The sequence below is a fragment of the Galeopterus variegatus genome, unplaced genomic scaffold, assembly GCF_000696425.1.
Source record: "Galeopterus variegatus unplaced genomic scaffold, G_variegatus-3.0.2 Scaffold776, whole genome shotgun sequence".
Taxonomy (NCBI): domain Eukaryota; kingdom Metazoa; phylum Chordata; class Mammalia; order Dermoptera; family Cynocephalidae; genus Galeopterus; species Galeopterus variegatus.
The window spans coordinates 348012-356963 of NW_007726887.1; positions in this window are offsets into that span (position 1 = coordinate 348012).

Below are 8952 nucleotides of genomic sequence, written 5' to 3' on the forward strand. Positions count from 1 at the left end.
TCCTCATGCTTGGATGGTAATGATAAAAAACCTATATTTTTTCCAACATAAAGTATGGAAAGCACTTAACATTGTACCTATCATGAAGTTAATGCTTGAATATGTTGGCTATTATTATTATTATTGCTGTTACTATTATTTCTTCTACAACTGTGTTATTGTGGAACTGCAGAGTAGTAATGATACATTTTCATCAACTATGAAGCACTGCATGTACCATGTTTCAACTCATAAAATGTTATTGATAATAATAAGGTTATTATATTGATATAGGGGGTGCTCAGTTTCCCTGGGCTCGGGTTACAGGACACGCCTCTGGGTTACAAGCCTTCCCCCAAGGTCTCAGGCCCCTCCTGTTGGCTCTGCTCTGGAGGAAAGCTACTGTTGACAGTTAGACCTATTTCCAGCACCAACAAGGGGAAAGTGAGACCATAAGGGGCTGGCTTATGCATAGTGAGGGGCTGGGCATGCTCAGCAGAGGAGGGTCATTTACCCCTGGTGGTTGAATGACGTTCCACTAGAGCTGCTATAGAGCACAGAACATTCTTGAATATATCTGGTGCATGGGACAGGATTTGACCAATGGACATGCTCCAGGAAGAGACCAACTGAGCTGGTGCAAGACTATGTTACATAATTGGGAACCACCCCCTTAACTGAATATTCATTAGGTAGCAAAACTATAAAAGCCAAATCCCAGCAGAAGGCAGGGTTGCTGCGCACTCTCCTGGAGACAACCTACCCTTCTCTGGCTGAGGTGTGCACACTTTACTTTGTATCAAACTTACTTTCAGCGAGCAGCTGCTCACTCACTAGAGCCAGACTGTATTCTGTACTGCACTTTGTGTGTATTTCTTGCTTTTGTGTTAAAAGTGGTGTGGGCCCTGCTCAGTCTCCAGAGCTATGCTGCAGTCTCTCCATGGAACCTGTATTTCTTGTCTGTTCTACTAAACTTGTTCTCACTTTCTACTGTACTCTGCCCTTAAATTCTTTCCTGTGGCGGAATCAAGAACGTGGTAAGAGGACAAGGTGGGTTGAGGCCAACTATCGCGCCCCTGCCCTGCCCCGCAACATCAGTATTGTCTCTAAGAAAGAAGGCTGCTGACTAAACTGTGGCACATTGCTTTCTTATTATACCAGCTGTGACATGCATTCCTTTCAGCTAGAATAGAGTAGGTTATGCTGCAGTAACAAACAACTTCAAAGTTCCAGTAGTTTAATGCAGCCAGAGTGTTTCTAGCTTGTCCAATGCAGACTCTGTCCCCTGTAGTCACTTGGGAACTGTATTAGTTTGCTAGGGCTGCCATAACGAAGTACCACAGACTGGATGGCTTAAGTAACAGAAATTTATTATCTGACAGTCCTGGCAGCTAGAAGTCTGACAGCAAGATGTTGGCAGGGTTGGTGTCTTCTGAGGTCTCTCTCCTTGGATTGTCTTCTCCCTGTGTCTTCACATGTCTTTCCACTGTGCGTGTCTGTGTCCTAATCTCCTCTTCTCATATTAGCCATATTGGACTAGAGTCTACCCTAATGACCTCATTTAAACTTAATTACCTCTTTAAGGACTCTATCTCCAAATACAGTCACATTCTAAGGCACTAGGGGTTAGGGCTTCAACATGGGAATTTGGGGGACACAACTCAGCCCATAACAGGAGGCCAGACTTGTGGAGGCTCCATCTCATCCTATGCTCTCCTGGTCATCCAGCAGGGGCAAAGGTACATGGCAAACTCCACTGGCTCTTCAAGGCTTCCACTCAGCAATCACACTGTTGGCCAAAGCAAGTCACACGGGCACGTCTACAGGGCATGTCTACCTCCAAAAGGCTGCACCACTGGAGAAGGGCAATGCTGCCTTGTACCAGAAAAAGAGAACTGGCATGTTTTTTGGACAGCTTAATAACTACCACACAGCCCAGCTTCAAAGATCGGGCACGTCTACCTCCAAAAGGCTGCACCACTGGAGAGGGGCAGTGCTGCCTTGTACCAGAGAAAGAGAACTGGCATGTTTTTTGGACAGCTTAATAACTACCACACAGCCCAGCTTCAAAGATACTAATGTGAAAAAATGTATATCTTAGAACGAATAAGAGAGATTGTAATTACTGCACGGTGAGGGTGACAGTTTGAATGAATGAGACTGACTTGGTTGTCACCCTGTCAAGGCCTCAGTTTTCCCATCTGGCAAATGGACTAGGTGCTTCTCTAATTATCAGTAATTTAATGGTCACAAATTTCAATGGCCATTAAAAGTACAAGAAATAAATTCTGGAAAGATTCAATAATTACAAGAATGTAATTTCATAGATCGAGCCGTCTTTTCTTGCAACAGGACTGTGAATACAGGAAGCATGTGCCGTGAACCACTGCTGTTTGCTTCCTCGTGGTCATTCCTCTTTTGGCAGCCCTCAAGGAGAGTGGTCAGGTTAAGAGATCGAGACTTAAGTCAGGCAGGTGTCACGTTCCTTTCACCACCATGATTGGTGCAGGGATGTGCTTATGACAAAACCCGAGAGGATGAGAAGAAAATAGATTCTTGTTTTCCTGCGGTTGCTGGGATGGCATCAGATTCTCTCTCCCCCCTGGGTGTGAAGCAAATCAGATGTAAGGTTCAAAGCTGTGAGAGCCATTTTGTCACCACAAGAATCCTGATAATGAAGCCAACCTGGTGCTAAGAGTTGTTGAGAGATGAACCTTATCTGACCTTATTTGAGCCCCTGGATCTAGCTATGCCTGAAGCCAGAACTTTAATAACATGAATCAAAAATTCTCTCTTTTGGAAAAAGCACTTTGAGTTGGGTTTTCTATAACTTGAAACTGAAAAGTTGAAATGGTCCTATCTGATATGGAGCAAGCCAATGATTTGAGCATTTAATCTAATAAGAACCACAGTACTGTGCCTGGATAGAGATGATTCAGTGTGACCTTCTGGTAGCATATAAAAATTCTATCAGTTTCCTGTAAATACCCATCAGAATTCCTGGCTCAGAATTTTATTTTCTGAGTTTTTTTATTTAAAATTTTTATTATTAGCATATTCATTTTTACAAATCATGATATTTCTTTATGTCCTTTACCTGACCTATCACTTCCCAAACCCCATCCTTCCGTCCCCCCCATCTCTAGTATCCTTAGGTTTGTTCTCTCCTTCTGAAAGTTCAACATATTCTTGTGGTCTTTTCTTTCTTATTTTCCTTCATTTCTTCCTTCTTCCTTCTTTCCCTCCCCCTGCTCCCTTCTTCCCTTCCTTCCTTCCTAGAAGCCAGTAATGAGGGAGAACATGTGGTATTTCTGTTTCTTTATCTGGCTTATTTCACTTAACATAATTTTCCCCAGACTCATCCATGTTGCCACAAATGGCAGAACTGTATTTTGTTTTATGGCCGAGTAGTATTCCATGTGTATATATACCACATTTTCTTTATCCAGTCATCCAACGATGGATACTTAAGTTCATTCCATATTTTGGCTTTTGTAAATAGAGCTGCAATGAACATGGGTGTGCAGGTGTCCCTTTGACATGATGATTTCCATTCCTGTGGATATATGCCCAGTAGTGGGATTGCTGGATCTTATGGTAGCTCTATCTGTACTTGTTTGAGAAACCTCCATACTGTTTTCCATAATGGCTGTGCTAATTTACAGTCCCACTAATATTTTCTGAGTTTTAATGCCATACATGGACAGCCATATGAAATTCATTAAGGTGTTTATTATAAAAAAAATTGCCGAAGACTGTCTCATGTATCACTCAGTGATGCCTTCATAAGTAAATTCTTTTTTGAATTCAGTGTTAGGAGAAACTCAAGGAAAGGGTATGCCCCTCTCTCCTGAAAATATGTGAATAACTAATTTTGTATTCCTTTTTGCTTTGGCTGCTAGGAATCTCAGAACCAGATTTGAAGCTCAATCTCAAGTTATTCTACACTACATTTTCCTTTTCCTTGGTTTTTGTGTTCTGTGTATCATATGTATGTTTTTGTTTTATAACCCCACACCACCCCCAAATTCCGTAATGGAAGAAACATGTTGTAAGCAGCCAAATCAAATGTGTTCATGTTATGACCATTATTAAAGTGATTATAGAGGAAAAAGAGTTTGTAACTATGCTAAACATTTCTACCAAGATGAAACCTGAAAAATCAGGTAGAAATTCTAAAATCCAGGTATTGATATGCATTATAAGAGCCATGCATTTTCATTCTCCTGACTCACACAAGCTTTCTGTTTTTACGTAACAGTGGAGGTCCCTGAGGAGATGGATGCTCTGCTGTGTGGCCTAGGGGAAAAGAAAAATGACCTGAATTGCTAGGCTGTGGCAGCTTACTAGCCATAGAACCTTGGGCAACTTCTCTGGGAACTTCAACTGGGAACTTCTCTGGGTCCCAGTTTTGTTTCACATTAAGGAGGCAATGCCCACTGCAAGGAGTTGTGGAGAGCAAAGGAGATTCCGGATGCAGGGTATGTACATAGCGCAGTGCCCAGCAGACTGAGCCCTCTAAAGGCCAGCCGCGTCACCCTTTTGCAGGCACCACCCCTGGCTTTCTGTACAGGAGATCTCTGCCTCTGTGCAGAGCCCCACATCTGACATAAGTTCCACATCACATTAGTTTCCCCTCCAGCCTGTGTCTGTCAGTCTTTGTCCCTTGGCCTTCATTCAAAGGCAGCCCAAGAAACAGCTCCATGTATTCTATGTATCCTATAGGGATATTGTAGAGGCTTGGTCTTCTGTGTGATTTAGGGTCCCCTGGATAAAGGTCTATGTGAGATTTTTTTTTCTTCCCAGAAGAAGGTGTTAAGGGAAAGCTTTTCTGAAAATTATTTTCTCTCTCACAGTAAATATTAGGTAATTGACGTCCCCCTACTCTACCTCCTCTTTGGCTGCTGGGAAACTCAGAAAAAAAAAATATGAAGAGATCAATAACTTCAAATGAACAACCACTATTTGCGTCAGTCAAGGGACAAAGAAGCTGAACCCCCTGACACGGAGATGCTCACAGCCCGAGGGGAAGGTGGGGGCCAGTGAAGGGCTGTCAGAGGGAGAAGAGTAGCCAGGGAGAGCCCAGGAGTCCTCGGAGTTATTTCTTTTCTCAGAGCTTTGACTTCCTCCTAGAATTTAGAATTTTCCTTCTCTAGATTTTGGCTTCCTTATTTATATTCTCAATTGGATTTTTGTTTTTCAAAGTACCTGACATCCTTTGAACAATGGAGTGGAGGTATAGGTAGCACATAAATAAAATAAGTTCTGATTGTCCTTTGCAATGTGACTTTGCAGCATCTCCCACAAGAGTCAGAGTCTGACTGTGTGACTTGCTTTGGCTAATAGGATGCAGTGGGAGTGAGGGGGTGCCAGTCCCAGGCCTTGCCCTCGTGAAGCCTGGTGCACCTTCACTTGCTCTCATGGGCCCCCATTACCATGAGAACACACCTAGGTCAGCCAGCCAGAGGATGACATCCATGTGGAGTAAGCCCAGGTGAGGCTGTTGCTGACCATCTGACAGCCAACCAAGCCCAAGCATGGGAGAAATCCCAGCCAAGATCAGCAGAGCTGCCTGGATGACACACAGCTGGCTGCAGATGCATACATAAGCCAGCTAAGCCTTGGGACTGCCTTGGTGCTTCCAGGTGAGGTTGAGGAAAGGTAAAAAGGCAGAGTCTGTGGGCAGCAGGAAGCAGGGGAGAGTGGCATCTGCCTGTCTTGGGCTGCAGTGTGGCCACCATCCACCTTTCTTCTGGGGCATGGGCAAATGCTCCAGACCCATCTCATGTCCCACGTAAGCCAGCTAAGCCTTGGGACTGCCTTGGGGCTTCCGGGTGAGGTTGAGGAAAGGTAAAAAGGCAGAGTCTGTGGGCAGCAGGAAGCAGGGGAGAGTGGTATCTGCCTGTCTTGGGCTGCAGTGCGGCCACCATCCACCTTTCTTCTGGGGCATGGGCAAATGCTCCAGACCCATCTCATGTCCCACCTCAGCCACTTCCTATGTTTGTGCGCATGGCTCATGACCCTGAATAGCCCAGGGAATCCCAGCTCAGGCAGGAGCTGAGCAGTGTCAGGGATTCTGGGATGTTGCCAGAACGTGCCTTCTCCCCATCTCTCCCTGCATCTGCTCTCCCGTGCTCACGGCCTTCATTCTTCAAGCTTCACAGGTTGGCTGCCTCAGAGCCAAGCTACTGTGCTCTCTTATCCAGTGTCACCTTCCCAGCCAGAATCCCCTTAGTTGGGTTACATGGCCGTGGGGTGTAATACTCCCACTAGCTCAGGCCTGGGCCATGCCCTCCACTGCTGGGGCTGTTGTGGGGCCATGAGTTAGGTGGGACTGGATCCTCTCCTGCCACATACACACTTGAGAAAAGGGGGATGGATGCTGGGGAGACAGATGACAGAAGCCTTCTAGAGGTTGCTTCGGCCCTGCACTATTGATGTATTAGAGAACAGGGATGGTTGGTAGAAAAGCTCTGGGTTCAAATCCTGCCTCTGTCACTTACTTGCTATGTGAACTTAGGATATCACCTGCTTATCGAAGCCTCAACTACCTCACTTCTGAAGTGGAGAACATACTTCCCAACTCAGAATCCGTGTGCAAGTGATCAAACATATGAAGGGCCCATTTGGCACCCAGGCCACTGGCAAGAACTAAATGGTAACAGTTATTATAATTATTATCATTCCCTGCCTTGGGCCTCTGGGGGTCCAAAGATGCCCAAGGACCAGCTGCAGATTATTCGGCTTCTTGTGGCTGACATCTAGGCTCAGGGAAGCAAGTGCTGAGGATGTGTCAATCACCCAGACCACGGAGACACAGCTTGATGGGGGCTCAGACCACAGGTTGAGCCTGCCGAGCATTTGCATGGTTGGGTGGGGGGGGAGGAAAGCTTTTGTCCGGCTTGGTGTCTTGTGACTTGTATGATGAAAGCCTGTTGACAATCTTATCTGAATGCACCCTGGAGGGGTTGCAGTGTCTGGGTGATTAGGGGTGAGAAAGTGGGAGGAGATCTAGAAAATTGAGGAGCCAGGTTAGTGGTTGGTGGGATAATTATCGATGTCATCTTTCCAGCCCTTACTCCTGGTCAGGCCTTGTGCTAAATGCTTCACATCTACAGGGAGATGGCTAGATATTGTCCATTTTCCCTTCTCTCTCATAGGATCAAAACGCCTCATTTTAAGTTGACCACAATGTGGTCCAGAATAAAGGTAGCATATCCCACTCTCTCCCTTTTAGCTAGGTAGGACCATATTCTGGCCAATAGGCTGTGAGCAGGAGATATAGGCAGTTTCAATACCATGCCTTTAAAAGGAAGGCTATGTGCAGGCTGGAATATAAACATGCTGGCATGCCATCTTGGGCCACATAGACAGAGCAATACCTTAAGGATAGCAGAACAGCAGGAGAGAAGGAATGTGGAATCCTGGCACCATGAAGCCACCAAATCAGCCCAGAACTGCTTATGCCTGGATTCTTATGTGAGAGACAAGTGGATCTCTATATTGCTTAATGTGAACATCTCTACATTGTTTAACATGAGTTCTGTTGTTGTAAAAGAGGCCCTAACCAATATATATGCATTTCTATGAGAATATGTCTCCATCCTTGGTTGAGATGAGAAAAAGAAGGCTCAGAAAGGTATAATAACTTGCCCAAAGTGTATCAGTTAGAATAACACTAGCTGCTGTAACAAATAGACCCAATACTGAACATATATCGTCAATCACCATGAAGCTTATTTTTTGTTCACCTAACAGTAACAAGTAGGTGAAAAAGTCAATGGGGAAGCTTTTCCTCTTCAGTCACCTGAGACCCCCAGGATAATGGATGTGTGTCCATCTTCAACACATAAATTCCAAAGTTGTCCTGGGTGGTCATCTCCATTCCAGGCAGTCAGAAGGGGAAAGAGCATGGAAAAGGGAGGGAGGTTTTATGGACCAGTCAGGAAGTGGCATACCCTTTTCCTCACATTTCATTGGCTAGAACTCAGTCACATGGCCAAACTAACTGCAAGGGAAGTTGGGAAAGGTAGTCTAGCTGTGTGCCCGGAAAGAAGAGGAAACAATTTTGCTGAGGAGCCAGCCAGTCTCTGCTGTACTGGGGTCGCTCATCTAGAAGTTGCTGAAAGAGAACTGGTCAACCTGATTCTGAAGCTCAGTATCTTTTGTGTTTCATCTGTTGCCTCCCAGTTTTGAGGCAAAGATTTAGTTTGATGTCTATGATGGTCTTGTGATGTGTCACCATGGCTAGGCTACAGTCTCCAGTAATTCAATCAAACGGTAATCTAGGTTTTTTTTATAGATGTGATTAATATCCATAATAAATTGACTTTAAGTAAGGAAGATTATCCTAGCTAATCTGGGGGGCCCTGATTCAACCGGCTGAAATAAGTAAGGGAGATTATCCTAGCTAATCTGGGGGGCCCTGATTCAACCGGCTGAAATAAGTAAGGGAGATTATCCTAGCTAATCTGGGGGGCCCTGATTCAACTGGCTGAAATAAGTAAGGGAGATTATCCTAGCTAATCTGGGGGGCCCTGATTCAACCGGCTGAAATAAGTAAGGGAGATTATCCTAGCTAATCTGGGTGGCCCTGATTCAACCAGCTGAAATACCTTAAGAGCAAAACCAAGGTTTCCCTGAAGAAGAGATTCTGCCCGTCCACAGCAGCTTCAGCCTGTGCCCGAGAGTTCCAGCCCGCCCCTCTTGACGGCCTGCTATGTGGACTTCAGACTTGCCTTGCCAGCCCCCACAATTGTGTAAGCCAATTCCTTGCAATAAATTTCTTAATGTATGAGCTTACTTAAAAAAGTCTATGGAAAAGATAGAATTAAAATATAATATGAATCTTCCCATGAAATTTTTGAAGATCCCCAGTATCTCTCCTTGTGATTCTGCTTTGCTGGTTGAGCAATGTCATTGGCCCTCTGTCTGTACTTTCTCTCCAAACCCCCTCCCTGTGACGGTCTCTCA